The sequence below is a fragment of the Ochotona curzoniae genome, unplaced genomic scaffold (assembly GCF_017591425.1).
Source record: "Ochotona curzoniae isolate NIBS_2020 unplaced genomic scaffold, NIBS_Ocur_1.0 scaffold_2587, whole genome shotgun sequence".
In the NCBI taxonomy this organism is placed as follows: Eukaryota; Metazoa; Chordata; class Mammalia; order Lagomorpha; family Ochotonidae; genus Ochotona; species Ochotona curzoniae.
Window position 1 is genome coordinate 14,670,274 of NW_024467096.1, and position 16,737 is coordinate 14,687,010.

Below are 16,737 nucleotides of genomic sequence, written 5' to 3' on the forward strand. Positions count from 1 at the left end.
GTCATACAGCTGTGGGGAGAGGACCCCACCCAGAGCCTTCTCAGCTGAGGGCTGTTCTGGGATGGGGGAAACCCTCCATGGTGTGTTGGGGCCTCTGCTACCCTGTAGCCCAGAGCCACCTATCTTCTGGAGACCCCCTTCCTCACAGAAATAGTCTAGCTGGGAATGAGAGGGTTAGCACCAATTGTGCTCAGGCCCTGTGAGGGTGCAGCAGGTACAGCCAGCTGTGCTCCAGAGGCTGTCACCTGCCTCTCACACCCTAGGTAGACCTGCAAGCTGACCCCGCCCCCGCTCCCAGCAAATGAGACCTGATACTGCGGACTGTTCCCACAAAGCCACCTCCAGGAACCCACTCCCAAAGCTCCCTCCTGCCCCGCTCTCACGCCGCCTTCCCAACATGATTTACCCGGCGCCACACAGTGGTGACGAATGCCAAGCCAAAGTCAATAGCCTGGGTAAACTGCTGGAAGATGGAGTCTTCGGAGAGGATGTGGTGGCCAAACACGAGGGCCCCAATGACTCTGGCCGTGGACCTGACAATGGGCGCTTGGGGATCGAAGGGTCTGCCTGAGCGACAAGCAAAGGGACAGGGCTCAGGGTGGGGAGCGGGACACGCACACTCTCATGTATGCAGTCATTCATTTCCCTCCATCATGACTCGCTGCTCCTCGTCCGCACACTTTAGCCAGGGCTTACTAAGCACCTGCTGTGAGCCAGGCTCAGCGCAGAGCTGGGAGACACCTGGCCATGTCAATGATGACAGAACATGGGGTGGGCAAGTCATAGCTGGCACCTGAGTGGGAGTGGGTGGGGGGCCGTCATGCCTCTGATTCAGAGAGGCTTGCTTAGTCAAGTGCCCTTAGGCACATGTGCAGGAGGGAGAAGGGGCAACTCAGGGCCCAGGGAAGGGAGGTGGGGAGGGAGGGATAGTAGCACATTATCTGAGCAGAAAGTGCTAACAGCTGGAGGAGCGAAAGGCCATGGGAGCTGATGGAGACAGCACTCTGCTCTGGCCCAGGAGAGTTTCTGCCTTCCCCTCATCTGGGTGTCTTTGGGTCTGTGTCCACCCTTCCTGGAGAAGCTTCCAGAATATTTCTGTGGCCCCAAAGGGCAGGGGGTGAAACACACATGCATGATAAACAGGGAGGTGGCGGGGTGGGCAGGACTTGCGAGCTCCTTACCCTGCTCCCTGCGGAAGGCCTCAGCCAGCTCTGCCGCCTCTGCCTGAAGCTGGACCTCCAATGCCAGCTTGCCCAGGCCCAGCCCGCGAAGCGTGGCCAGGCAGAAGCGCCTCTGTTGCCGCCACGTGTGCCCATTACTGCAGATGATGCCTGAGCTCGGGACAGGGAGGCAGGTGGTTGGTCAGTGATCCCCTCCCCCGCTCCCAACCTTCTAGGCCCTAGAGAGAACAGGCCCCACACAACCTTCCCAAACTGGCTCTGGGGCAACAGGGTGGACTCGGCTGTGCCCTCTTGAATTGAGCAATTCCACTTTGCCCTGAAGAGTCCACCCAGGTAAGGGAGGCATGGATAACAATAGGAAGGGAGGAAGGAGCCGGGCAGGAGGCAAGGAGGGGAGGAGGCAGGTGCTGAGCTAGGTGCTAGGCGGATTGGGCCCTCTCGGGTATCTTAGCCCCTTTGCCCTCTCCCAGGTCCTCAGAGACCAGAGGCTGGGCCCATCTCCCAGATGAGTATGCTGTGGGATGAACCAGGAGGCTGACTGCACAAGGTCATGGAGCTTGCAAGGGGCTGGGTTCTTTTCAACCCCCACAGCTGATTCCTTTCTGGCTCTCACACAGGTGTCCGCAGAGGCCCGAAGTCCCAAGTCCTCCGGGTTCCCTCTCCGCGGATAATCCTGCACGCCTGGACAGTCCAGCCACTTTCCTGCCTCTCCTCTCCCCAGCAGGAAAGCCAGCCTTACCTTGTTCTCCAAACAAGTCCTGGAAGAGCGGGGTCAGGGGCCGGCCGGAGAACTGCTCTGAGTTGGAGACCAGCGCTTCCCACATGGCCTGGAAGCCGCTCAGCACCACCACGGGTGTGGGGCCTACCCACACAGTGAACACACTGCCATGGGTCTGGGCCAACTGCAGAGAGACAGGGGTCGTGGGCTGCCCACCAAGCCCTGCTGCAGTGTTTCCCAGGGTCTCGCTCTTGTCGCCAAGTCACCTGCCTGCCTGCAACAATGCCCCTGCTTAGAGCACCCTCCCCCTCCAGCAGCCGAGCCAGACCCTAGGTTGCTGAAAATGAGTGTGTTCTACCCATTACACATGATACTAAGTAACAATCACAATGCCCCGGGAGCTTTGCACCTGAGTTGGCTTTTCATGTGTTATTGGAGTCCCCCTCCAAAGAAGGGTACGAGGGAGGCCCCTTCATCTCCACAGTGTGAATTAGAAAGCAAAAGCCAGGAAAGATGGCCGAAGACCCAGAACCCAGGTCCTGGAGCTTCCATCCCGGTGCTTTGTCCACCATGGCAGGGTCTGGGGGTGGGAGGGTCCTGTGATCTGTTCTCTCTCTTCCACCAGGTAAATATCTCGTATTGCTGGGGGAGAACTGAGTGCTGTTCTGGGGAGAGGCAATGTCCCATGCCCACCGTGAATCTCCCTAGTGGCCAATGGGGGCCTGGGCATCAGAGCTCCTGGGTATAATAGTGACCTGCCCCTCTGGAAGTGACTTTGTGCCTCTTAATGGCTCCCTTCTTTCCAACTTCCATCTCAAGTGGTTTTCCAGAAAGATCCTTGCAGCCACCAAGAGTATAACCTTCGGTTAATAGCTCTTTTCCTCTGCTGCATTCCAAATCCCTCATTGCTGGATTCTGCACAAAGTCTCCCCCAAGCCACTGCTGTGACTCCCTCCTTTGACCTTGCATTTGACATGGGGAGGCAATGGAAGCTCAAGACCCTGAGAGCCGGTGAGCAACAGACCCTGGATTCTCTCCCCATCGCCTCCATTCCCCCATGTATCTGACCTCGGCTTCTTCTATCTGTGGTGCCCCTGGGCTGGGAAGTGGCTCCCCCGTCGCTCCTTAGGGGTGTCTAGCTTCAGGACAGATTCCTACCTTAAGCAGCTTCTCGGGGTGCAGTTGGAAGTTTAGTTGCCACAGGTTTCCCAGGATGGGGAGGGGAAAGGGACCGGGTGGAAGGCGGCTCCACTCCCAATAGAAGGTACCGAGTTTCAGAAGCAGGCAGGAGGTAGCCAGGACAGCCAGCCCACTGAGTAGGGCCAACATGGCCACGGCCCCTTGGTTCCACCGCACAGCACACTCTGGCCATACTGCTCTCCTGCCCTCACTTTTATGCCAGCTGATGGAGGTGAAGTCACAGGTTGTTTTTTTTCTCAATGGAGTAAATCACTTTGGTCACACCGGTGCCACCTGGGCCATGCCGCGGGGCTGTGGCCCATGACAGATTGGGACAGCGCACTTCAACGGCAGCATCAGCCTCAGCATTCCCTCTGGTCCATAGAACTCCACCCTGCTGAGCTATTTTGCTCCTTCACCCATCGGCACCCCTTGCCAATGAGGCGCATTCCTCCCTCGGCAGCACATCACAGCTGCACAAACCAGAAATTCCCTCTAGCCGCCTCCCCCAGCCTCTAGCAATGGACCCCAGGCAGGTTTCCTGGGTCCCAAGGCAGCTGTCCTTGTCTCCAATCCCGGGGATGCCCAGTGCACAGCAGCAACTGTCCACAGCTGACTGTCCCACGGTGGGCACCCCACTCTTCCTTTCTTTAGGCTTGTCTAGCAGTGGCTGTAGCTGTCCGTGTTCTGAGCTGCCAGCGAGGGATGCGACTCCGTGACAGTGCCCACTTCCCATTCCTGTCCCTGGGTTTTGTAGGGGCACAGTTACCCCTTGATTAAATCTCATACAAGGTGCTCTTCTCTCACACACAAATTCCTGCGTGACCACCTCTTCTTCATCCTTCCCCTCTCCCCACCAGCAGGAGCTACTCGAGGCCAGGGACCCAATCTCAGCTGAGATCCTTCTACATAAGGTAGGCCAGGGTTCCAGCAGGCATGGAATTCACATGTCTTGGATTTTCAGGGGTGGCTGCCGATCCCAAGGGTCTCTGGGGAGGCCTGAGCATGCGTGCAGGTTCATGTGGCAGGGCCTGATGATGACTGTGGTCTGGGAGATGGAGGCAGCCTGCGAAGATGGGCTTGGGGTCTGCTCTATAACCCACTGTTCATGTTGCACTGAGGTTCTGGCTGTGTTCTGGCAACAACAGCCTAGAACATTTCCTGGAGTCTTCTCTAAAGCAGAGGCAGCATTGGAAGGCTTTTCCTGCACATGGACACACCTGTTACCCTCCTGGGAGACTCACCTGCTCAGTGATGAGATGAACTCTGACAATCTTCCACCCTGCCCTCCCTTGCTGCAGGGAGGCTGTGGAGGTTGGGACATACATGGTTCCCGCACTGGCACACCTGACACACAGCGCCAGGGGGTGGCCATCCCTGACACACAGAGGCTCTCAGTCATGGCTTGCAGCACCTGACTGTGAAGTGTGGCCTCTGTGGTGGGCGGTAGCACTGGCTGGGGTAATGTCCCTCTCCCTCTGGGCACCCATGCGCCAAGTGTACCTGAGCCCATGGTGCCACTTCCAAGCTGTGCCTTGTTCCTAGATGGTCTCCCTGTGACTGACCATCATCATCACCACACCCAGGGCTGAGGTTTCCAGGTTACTTTTCAGAAATCTAGGCTATGAACGGACTAACTCAAATCTCAAATACCTCTCCCTTTTCCCACCAGAAGTCAAGGTTAAGGCTCTGCTCCATTGGAGTGGTTTTCTCAGCAGCTTTCCAAATCCAGCCTGCAAAGGGTGTCATTACTTCCACCTGGCAAATCAAGCAAGCATGGCTCCAAAGGGCAGAGTCACTCATGATCTCCCTTGGGCCTTCACTCTCTGTTTTCTCTTTCCCCAGCAGTTTCCCAGCTGGGACAGGCCAAGGAAGGATACTAAAGGCTGAGACAAAGCAAACTCAAAACTAGAAAAGCAGCCCAGAACTAGTTACGCTTCTTGGGTGTCCAGGCTGCTATGGGACAGAGCGGGTGGGATTAGAGGGGGGTGTGTGTCAGCAGGGGACTTACCTCCTGTCTGCTGCTATACCCACTGACCCGGGGCCAGGGGAGAAGCCCTTCCGCAGTCAGCAAGGTGTGCCTAACTCCAGCCTCTGCAAGGTGCCTGGCCCCAGGCAGGAGCTGTTGTCTTGCAATACACTGTCTTTCAAGCTGCACCCCAGCTCCCTGCAACCGATATGGAGACCTGGACCTCACCCCAGCATCTCCCTGCATGATGACAGGAGATAAAAATAAGATGACATAGATACCAACAGAGATGAAAGAAATGAGAAGCAAGGCAGGAAAGACCCCCAGCTTTTCTTCCTACACTGGAATGAGGGAAGGTTCACTTCTTTTTTCTTTTTAAAAAATTTATTTTGTTAATTTGAAAGGTCAAGTGATAGGGAGAGAGAGAGGAAGAAACCCCAAATGGCCACAATGGTAGGGATTGGTCCAGGCTAAAACCAGGAACCTGGGACTTCTTCCAGGTCTTCTAAGTGGGTGCAGGGACCCAAGCATTGAACCATCCTCCACTGCTTTTCCAGGTGCATTAGCAGGGAGTTGGATGGGAAGTGGAGCAGCCCGACTAGAACTGCAATCCTGGTGTCATAGGAGGCAGCTTTACTCACTACACCACAGTGTCGGTCCCTGAAAGATGTCTTAACTGCAGCTACTATATTCCTCTTATCCAAGTATGGCTCATGGCAGCTGCTGTGAAAAACAGGAAATGCAGGGCCCAGTACAATGGCTCATTGGTTAAATCCTCACCTTGAACCTGCCAAAATCCATCATGGGCGCTGGTTCATGTCCCAGCTGCTCCACTTCCCATCCAGTTTCCTGCTTGTGGCTTGGCAAAGCAGTCAAGAATGGCCCAAAGTCCTGGGACTCTGCAACCTTATGGAAGACCCAAAAGAAGCTCCTGGCTCCTGGCTTTGGATTAGTTCAGTTCTGTTGTGGGCTAAGGAGTTGAGTAGCACTCGTTAAGCCAAGCACTACGCGCGGTGGGCTTGGGGCTAGAAGCACCTGGTCTCAGCTGTGGCCAATCTGCACTAATGAGGGTGTGGGGTAAAGCTTAAACAAGAAGTAGGTGAAAGGTCAAGAGAGAAGGCAATAAAGGGAGGCCTCTGAGAGGCTTCGGAGAGAGACTTCCACCATCCCTGTCTGGTCGGTGCCTCAATCCCTCAGGACCCTCGCCGAATCCCATGTTACTGGCTCAGCAGGCCGTAACAAATGGCGCCTAACGTGGGGCACGGTATGAAGGACTTCTGAGGGACCCCTGGACCTACGAAGGTAAGTTTAAAATTTAAAAATTTTGCAGGGGCATAGCTGATTTCATCCCCAGACCCTCTCCCTGCGCTTGGGCACGAGGGACAATCTGAGGGACCCCTGGAACTCTGGAGGGGCATAATTAATCTCATCCCCAGACCTCCCCATTCGGGGCATGAGGGACAATCTGAGGGACCCCGGAAATCTAGAGGCAAGTTTAAAAAATTTTTGCAGGGGCATAAGTAAAATTTATCATGGGGCAAGAACTCGCTAAAATGCAGGTAATTAAAGGAATCAGAGGTCTGCTCCACTCACAAGGCACCGATGCTAAGCTTAAGGCCTCGCAGAGTTTCTTTGAAACTGTCTGCGACAGTCTTCCCATGGTCTGCTCTCATTGTAGTCACCTTCCTTCTCTGGCACTTGGCAAAAAATACTTTGCCATCCTCTCAAGCAGTGGTGCGACCCTGCCGTAAAAAATTATCCATTAGAAGGAGGAGAGCGCTGCAAACCAGGGTAAAAAAGGAGAAGGAACCCCAAACAAGACAAAGTCTGGAGAAAGTGCGCGAAGAAAATTCACGGTCCTCTTCTCAGTTCCAGGCATTGTGACCCTTTGAGGAGTAAAACAGTAGATGGAAGGTCTTTCTCTCGGTCTCTCCTTCTGTTTGTAAATTGTCTTTTTAATAAAAATAAATAAATCTTTAAAAAGATAAAAAAATAGGGAATGTATTCAAAATAGTAAAAAAGAAAGATCAGAAAATTTCTCAAAGGTAAGGGAAACTAGGACAAATCAATGGAGATGTTGAGCCTCTTGTCCAGCCATAGCAGCAAGGGGGAGCTATTCCCCAGTGGGAAGTTGAGGGCTTTCCTGATTCAAGCTTCTGAAAGGGCTTAGTGTATGGCCCGTTGGCTGGCAGTCAGTGCTGCCAGGTGGGAGTTTTATGGCAGTCTAGTAGCAGCTTTTCTCACTCTAGGTCTGCAGGCTGGATGCTCCACCTGTCTGTTTCTGGTTTCCAGTGTCTGCTCAAGAGATGTTTCTGGGACAAGACAAACCCTGGGAGGGTTGGAATCCAGGCACTGGGCATAGCAAGAGAAGAGACTGGAAGGAGACGTGGGCAGCTAGAGGTCTTGGAGGGCTTAGAGTGAGAGCTACCCCCCTGGGGATTCCTAGCTTTGGGCTGATTGGCACACTTCCTCACACCAGGACCAGGATGATCCCAGGACCACAGCTCACTCGATTCTTGGTCAAGGACACCAAAGTGGTCAGAGTGGTGGCCTCCCCAGTTCCCCACCGTGAGAACTAAGCGTTCCAGGCAAGGTCAGTCTCTTGGCCCCCTATCTGGCTGGCATGGGGCCAGTCCCAGCTGGGTGATGGGGCTCCCCTTCAGGAGGATGTTATGCCAGGATCATGGGGGGCCAACAACCAACTCTTACGGTTCTCACCAGAGCAAGCCCCTGGCTTCATCCCTCCAAGTGGAGTCAGCTTGAAGGGATGGAGGCTAGCAAAGCCTGAGCTGAACCCAGGCCAGAGGCAGAAATGGGGTCCAGAGATGATTCTGGCAGAGAGGCAGTTCCTCCCCATGACATAGTACCATTGCCCTTGAGAGAGTGAGCAGGGACAGACATAGACCTGCAGCCAGGTTTCAAACAAGGTAAGCAAATTGTTTAGCAACTCACAGTAAAGTGTTTTTTTCTTTTGTTTTGTTTTTGCTTTTTCAGTCTCAGTGGCACATTTTACAGAGAGAAGGAGAGACAGAGAATGTTTTTCCATCTGCTATTTCATTCCCCAAATGACTGTGACAGTTAGAGCTGAACTGATGTGAAGCCACCAGCTGGGAACTTCTTCTGGTTCTCCTTCGTGGGTGCAGGATCCCAAGTCTTTGGGCCATCCTCGACTGCTTTCCCAGGCCACAAGCAGGGAGCTAGATTGGAGGTGGAGTACCCAGGATTCAAACTAGCATTCATATGGGATGCTGGCACCACAGGCACAGAATTAGCTTGCTAAGTCACCACACCAGCTCCAGTAACTCACATTAGAAATCAAGTTAGGGGGCCTGGCATGGTGGCCTAGCAGCTAAAGTCCTCACCTTCAATGTGCTGGGATCCCATATGGACACTGTTTCTAGTCCTGGCAGCTCCGCTTCTCATCCAGCTCCCTGCCTGTGGCCTAGGGAAGCAGTCGAGGACGGCCCAAAGACTTGGGACTCTGCACCCGTGTGGGAGAACTGGAGGAAGTTCCTGGCTTCTGGCTTTGGATCTGCGCAGTACCGGCCATTGCAGTGACTTGGGGAATGAATACATCGGACAGATCTTCCTCTCTGTATATCTGACTTTGCAACAAAAATAAAATAATTTTTTTTTTAAAAGAAAGCTTAGAGACTTGAAAAATGTAAAGATACTGTACATTTAAAAATATATTGTTTAGAAAAATCAAGTTAGGGCCACATGAATGAAACATTGGTGAGCAGCTGGTCCAGCATACACATTGACCCCTAAAGAGACTGAAGCTCGGGGTGCAGATGAGAGAAGAACCATCTGAACTCATGATCAGGTTGTTTGGGTTTGATCCTATGTAATTCACTATATACTGGATGTTTGGCTACAGATGAAAGGGTCATTAGTAAGCGTGTGAACCAATGGAAAAAAGTCAACCAGGGCCCACTGATGGTGCCTAGCACACGGGTGGTCCGTGGTGTTTGCATGAAACCACGCATTTTCTGCTGTCTCTTGTCTGACCTAAGGGGCCCAGCATAGTGCATCCAGCAGGCACCCACAGAGGGTGGAGATATTCCTGGAAGAGAGGGAACCAGGGCTCATGGCTCCCTCCCCTCACCTGTCCCCAGACCCATTGCTCCGTGACAGGTGTTTGGTCACCACTACCAACTGCTGAAAGTTTAAGGATGTTTGGTCTGGCTGTTAGCCTACTTCACTTGCAAAAGAATTCTGAGCTGGGGGAGCACAGACTGGTGATGTAGAATTTCCTTCAAAATCAAAATGAAACACAGAAAAATGAAAAAGCAAAAATCCAACTATTCATCAAAAAGTGGACAGGTCGTATAGGTCTCCTGTTTGTGTTCTGCTCCACTTCTGATCCAGCGCCTTGTTGTTGGTCTGGCAAAAGCAGTGGAAGCTAGCCCAAGTGTTTAGGCCCCTGACACCCACACGGGGAACCCAGAAGAAGTTCCTGGATCCTGTCTTCAGCCTGGCCCAGCACTGGCTACTGATTGTGGCTTTCTGGAGAGTGAACCAGCAGATGAAAGATCTCTCTGTCTCTCTCCCTCAAATACATAAGTCTTAAAAGAAAAAGTTTCTTTCCTAGTGAGGTTTTTCCTGGTCAGCCCCTATTAAAATCTTCCCTTTTGATCTGAGCAACCTGACACCTCTTTCCCTGCTTTGTCTCACATTGGTCCCTATTGAACATATCACCTGTGCTATCCATTCACTGCCGACGCCCTCAGAAGCAAGTAAACTCTTTGGAGTCAAGGAGGTTCTTTTATTCACTTTGCTATCACAGGTTCCTGCCACATTCTACATGGCCTGTCATATACTATATGCTCAGTGTTTGTTGGATGAAACAAATACATAAATCTCTGCTGAGAAATAAAAACTGCAAAAATATTATTGGCAGATAGTTGATGAGATGAAAAATATCCATAAATGGTGAAGCCATGTAAATGGAATATGTACATTATCCCCATTTTATTTTTAAAAAGTTAAGTCTCTGAATAGCATTATTACATACTTTTTAAAAAGCCTGGAAAAGGGGTCAGTGCAGCAGTATATCAAGCTATGTGTCGCCTCTAAGAGCCAGCATCCCATATAGGCACTAGTTTATGGCCTAGATGCTCCATTCCCCACCCAGCTTCCTACTGGAAGGCAGTAGAGGGTGGTTCAAGGCTTTGAGTCCCTGCACCCCATGTGGGAGACCTGGAAGAAGTTCCTGGCTTCAGATTGGTTCAGCTCTGGCCATTGCAGCCATTTGGGGAGTAAACCAAAAGATGGAAGACCTCTCTTTCTTTCTGTATCTCTTTCTCTCTCCATAGATTCTGCCTCTAACAAAAATGATCACTTTTTTTTAAAGCCTGGAAAAATATTGGTGGGATTGTTAGCAGTGCTCACCTCTGTTGTATGGCCTGCTTAAGATGTGTACCCGCCAGCTACATTTTCTCTATTTATGGCTGATTGGATTTGTAAGGGGAAAAATGCATGCATGATTTTAAAAATTATTTATTGTATTGGAAAGGAAGATCTAAAGAAGAAGGAGATACAGAAGAATCTTCTGTCTTCTGGTTTACTCCCAAGGGCCCAAAATGGCTGGAGCTTAGCCAATTCGAAGCCAGGAGCCAGGAGTTTCCCCTGAGTTTCCCAAATGGGATCAGGGTCCCAAGGATATGGGCCATGCTTTACTGTTTTCCACGACCACAAGCAGGGAGCTGAATGGGAAGTGGAGCAGCCAAGACATATAAAGCAAGGACTTGAGCCGCTAGGCTATCACACTGGGCCCAACATGATGCTTTTAATGATCTGAAATGACAGAATATGTAGGCGCAGGCAAAGCAGCAAAGAGCATGGCAACATAGTATTGGCTGTTTCTGGGTTCCATAGCATTTTATTCCTGTTTTGCCTGGGGACTATGGGAATGTTCAGCTGGCTGCTTTACTCTGAGCGTCAAGGCCTCAGCTGCAAAGGCAAGGAGCTGCAGGAGGTTCTACTTCCACGAGGGTGTTCTCTTGCACACGTCTGGTGCCTTGGCTTCACTCCCCGGCTTTACACCATCTTCCTGTGGCCACTCAGCCTCCAGAACTCTTCCCGTGGCATGCACAGCTCGCAGGCAGCCAGGTTGTCAGGAGGCAGGTGCTGTGAGCTGCCCAGCCAACCGCAAGATGATGGTCACTTGTACCACTTTCTGTCGGCAAAATGGTCACAGCTCAAAGGTCAGGAAGCAGGCTGTGCCTGGGGATGGATGGTAGCAAGGTTGCAGGAGGGCCTGGAAGTCAGGCGAGAATGGCAGCACAATCAGCTTTGGAAAATGCATCCTGCTCCTTTAGGGCTACAGGCACTTCTGGTTCTTCATCACACTCTCTGCACTTTTCAGATTTTATAAAATAAGTATGTATCCCTTTTACAATCAGAAAAAACTAGCCAAAAGAGATTTGCGCACAATGACGCAGGCAACTATCAGTACAAGATAAGGCCTCAGTTAGCTGAGCCCTTTCATGTCTCTGGGCTCATTCCTTCCAATCCCTGCCTGATTGTAGGTGATCGATCAACCAAGAGGTGGGAAAGGGGCTGGAGGACCATGAAACCACCCTCCAAATGCTGGCATTCTTATTTTCTGGCTTTGCGGAAGGAATGCCTTACAAAGTGGATTTTTCTTTCTTTTTTTTTTTTTAATTTATTTTATGTGATACAGTTTTATAGGCACTGGGATTCCCCCCACCCCTCCCACACCCCTCTCCCCATAGTGGATTCCTCCACCTTGCTGCATAACCTCAGTTCAAGTTCAGTTGAGATTCTTTCATTGCAAGCATATACCTAGCATAAAGTCCAGCATCTTATTGTCCAGATAAGTTCAGTAGCCTCTTGGGGAGACCTTCTCTGGTCTTAAGGTAGAGCTAACAGAGTAAAGTTCCGGTCAGTTAAAATCCCCAACAAAACATCAGCATCAATATACAACGTTATGGAATTAAATGACATAGTATTGAGTAAACAATATGTTAAAAATAATGCCAGTTCAATTCTTCAAAACATCTGGGTTGAGACAGTATCAATGACAGGTTCAAAAAATAACAATCAAGCAAAAATTACAGGTTAAATCAAGGCAAACATGTGGTATCTAACCTTTTGGGATTCGCTCATTTCCCTTAGCATTATAGTTTCCAGTTGAGCCCATTTAGCCACAAAGAACTGCATTTTGTTTTTTTTTAATAGCTGAGTAGTATTCCATGGAGTAGATGAACCAAAGCTTTCTTATCCAATCTTCTGCTGATGGGCATTTCGGTTGCTTCCATGTTTTTGCAATTACTGATTGTGCTGCAATGAACATAGGGATGCATGTTGGTTTGTCGTGAAACAGGTGTTTGGATTTTTCTTTCACTCAATGTCACCTTTCGGTCTCTTTGAAGCAGTGAAGCAAGGCCCAATTGTTTGGGTTGCAGCCACTCACAAAGCTCCCAGCTTTGCACTGGCTCAGTCTTGGCTGTTTTGTCACTTGGGATGTGAACCAGAAAATGGAAAACTTGTGTCTCTTTCTCTCTTTCAAATAAAATACATTTTTAAAAAAGATTTTATTCTTTTTATTTGAAAAGCAGTTAACAGAGAAAGGGAGAAACAGAGAAAGACAGAAATCTTCTGTCTGCTGGTTCTCCCCCAAATGACCACAATGGCCAGAGCTGAACTGATCTAAAGCCAGGAGCCAGCAGATTCTTCTTGGTCTCCCAAGTGGGTACAGGGACCGCAGGACTTGGGTCATCCTCTGCTGCTTTCCTAGGTCATAAGCAGCAAGCTGGTTCAGAAGTGAAGCAGCCAGGACTAGAACCAATGCTCATATCGGGTACCAGCATTGCAGGTAGCAGCTTACTGCACCATGCCACTCAGCCTCAACAGCAGACACAAAGGTGTGAAAATAAATGGTCTAGCATTTAATTTTTGATAATAAAATCTAATTATTTTCTTAAAGAGAAGATAAATGGTCTGTTTTTAGGAATAGTGAGCAGAAAAGGGAAAATGTACCGCCCCCCAAAAGAAATAACAAGATAACGAAAGTGGGCCATTATGTAGGCAGCCAGCCCCAGAAGATGTGTGGAGGTACAAATATTTGAGTACTTTACAGTTTGGGTCTGTATTTTGGCAGTGGCATAAGCAATGGATCTGAGAAAGAGAGACACTGAGGGAGAGGGACCACTTAAGAGGCCATGAGCATAATAGGGAAGGCCTCGGGCAGGGAAGAGAGGGAATGGTGGATATCCAGGCCTGGGGGAGGTCTGAATTTGGAGAGAAGGGGTAGGAGACTCACAGGAGAACTTAGGACTGTGAGCCTGAAGCACCCAGGGCGACCAGCAGTGCTCTATGGGGTTCACGATGCACTGGGAGGTGGTGGGAAGATGCTGAGTGCATAGCCTTGGCGGGCTGTAGCCCAGTGCAACAGTGGGCAGCCATGCTTGCATTTGGACGGTGCCACTGCACAGGGGAGATCGAATGAATATGGGCAAGGAGAGAAGTGGGCAGAGGACAGGGGACTGCTTCTTTAGAAGGACAAAGGCAGCTGAGAGAGGTGGAGAACTGAAATAGAGAACAGAATTGAAAAGGAGGAAGTTGGTACTACATGTATCAGACAGCTTCACTGGGGAGAGATCAACGCTCTCTTCCTGTTGACTTTGCTCCCCTCTTGACAGACACAACTGGCACGGCAATAAAAGTAGCTACTATTTCCGTCTGTGCATCCACCCGCTGGCAGCGTTGTGACAGTGTATTAAGTTGCTGTCTGCAGCCTCAGCATCCCACACGAGTGTGCTCCCTGCTCATGGACCTGGGCAAATAGGGGGAGATGGTCCAAATACTTAGTCCTCTGCATCCATGCGGGAGACTTGGGAGAAGCTCCTGGCTTCTGCGTGGTCAGCCCCAGTCACTACTGATTATCTGGGGAGTGACCCAACAGATGGAAGATCTGTCTCTTCTCTCTGTAACTCTGCCTTTCAAATAAATATATTTTTAAAAATGTAGCAAAAAGGTGAATGTGTCTAACAGATCTTTCTGCAGCATTAGACATGGTCTACACGGATAACTTTTTTCAAGAAAATTTATTATTTTTGATGTTGTTTACAACTCAACAAGAATGCAGGCCCATGAAAGCCACTGAATATCCTGAGGAGAGTCTTGGTATGGGGGGAGACGGGGGGCACAAATGCTTCCAGTTTTCCTTTTTTCCCCTTTTCTCCTGAAAAGTGGTGGGGGAGGGAGAAGGCAAGGGAGAGGGAAAGGACTGCTCCCAGCTATCAACTTACATTAGTACCCAGGGATGGGGGTGTCTACTTGATGTCATATTAGAAACACTGATGTGGAGAAGAATGCTCTGAGGTTATTTCTTCAGTGGTTTTGATAGTTTTGAGACACTGTTGGTTGGCTGCATTACTCCAAGGTTGAGAAAATTCTTCCAAGGTTCATTGGCTGACAGAGTCCACACCAAGGAATCCACTTACCTAGACAGTTGCTGCCATAGCTCAGCCAGGAGAGTTGTCCAACCTATTCTGTTCTCCATCTTCTGACATGGCACTCAGTGTCCTCTGCAAGCTTAAGTGAGCTAGCCATCTTGTCTGCCATATGCACCTGGGCATGCCATCCACTGTACAGGTATCAGTAATCAAAGACATCTGTATGTGGTCCAAGATCAGACCATAAATTCTATGATTTTCCCTGTGGCCAGAGTTTTGACTCCAGTGGTCCAGTTTAGGAGGCCCCAGGAAATCTTTCTTAGGCTAACCCAGCCCTGATTCTTGCAGTCTATACAGGCATCGCACAGATGATTCATTCCCCAAGTATCTGCAATGGTCGGAGCTGTGCTGATCTGGAGCCAGGAGCCAGGAACTTCCTCTGGGTCTTCCATGTGAGAATGGGGTCTCAAGGCTTTGGGTCGTGCTAGACTGATTTCCAGGCTACAAGTAGGGAGCTGGATGGGCAGTGGGGCTTCTGGGACACGAATGTGCGTCCATATAGGATCCTGGTGCATTCAATGTGAGGACTTTAGCTATTGTGCTGGGTCCCAGTCCCTGGGTTTCTAAGACACAAGTTTACAAAAATGCTGGTTCTAAGACAGAATCTCCACTGCCAGTTAGCAGCCTGTAGCTGTTTGGGGTTGAGAACATCTTAGAACAGGCACTCATTTTTTTCTTCTTTTTTCTTCCCTTCCCTTTTTCCTTGCTCTTCCCCTCCTCTCCTCCCCTCTCCCCTCCCCTTCTTCCTTCCTTCCTTTCTTTTTCAAATTTTTATTGGAAAGTAAGATACACAGAGAGGAAGAGAGACAGAGAGGAAGATCTTCCATTCAATTCACTTCCCAAGTGATCACAACAGCTGGAGCTCAACCAATCTGAAGCCAGAAGCCAGGAACTAGGAACTTCTTCCAGATCTCCCACTTGGGTGCAGAGTCCCAAGGCTTTGGGACGTCCTCGTCTGCTTTCCTAGGCCACAAGCAGGGAGCTGGTTGGAAAGTGGGGTCACCAAGATTAGAATGGGCACCCATATATGATCCCAGCGTGTGCAAGATGAGGACTTTATCTGCTAGGTTCTGCACTGGGCCCAAGATTTATTTATTTTTATTGCAAAGATAGATTAACAGAGGAGAGACAAACAAAAAGATCTTCTCTCTGTTAGTTCACTCCCCAAGTGGCCGCAATGGCCAGAGCTGATCTGATCCGAAACCAGGAGCCAGGAACTTCCTCCAGGTCTCCCACATGAGTATAGGATCCCAAGGCTTTGGGCCGTCCTCTACTATTTTCCCAGGCCACAAGTGAAGCAGCCAGTTTATGAACTGGCACCCATATAGTATCCTGGTTCATGCAATGTGAGGATTTAGCCACTAGACCATTACACTGGGCCCAGACACTCATTTTCAATGGATTCATCTGCAGGCTGAGGCTGGAAGGGCTACTGGATGGTCTGAACTGCTGTGCATCCTCAATTTACTCTTCACATCACATGTCTACAGGTGTAAAGACAGCCGTTTATTTTTATCTTTCACCTTGACCGCATGCCCCTCTCCCAACGAGTATTCTGCTTTCCTGCTCCCACTCTTTTAACAGCAGCACAGGAGCTGTGCTTGGACCAGGCCAGGGGATAGCAGTTGCAGGGCCAGAGGCCAGCAGGCATCCCAATGCACTCCATCCCCCTCCTCCTTGTAGCTGACCCTTCCCTTAGCTCTCCCCACTACATCTTATGCTCTTCCCAGAAAACTACTGTGGACACCAAGAAGTTTTGCAAAATCCAAAATAATTTTATTCACTTGGTCAGGTTTTTGCTTCCACAAGGTGTTCAGCAGACATGCTAAAGTGACAGGACATCTAGTGGGTCATGACATGCAACGCTGACCTTTCCCCTGATGACAGCAGTGACCAGGGCCACCTGAGCTATGGGCCCCGCAGCACATGGGGTAGGGGTGAGGTGGGGGTTGGTAGGGACACACACCAAACCACACAGCCATCAGCAACCTGAGGTAGGTCTCTTTACAGTACAGAAACTTCTACGCCAGTGGGAGGGACACTGATTGGTGAGAGCTGCTTCAAGGGGCACGCTTTGGAGGGGTCAAAGGGACTGTGTGGCCACTGCAATGAGAAGGGCTCAGAGCCATGACATCCTGGGCCCTGTCACCAAGCCATGGAGGTGCAGGAACAGGCGGATGTGGGTGCAGCCCCTGGAGAAGCAGG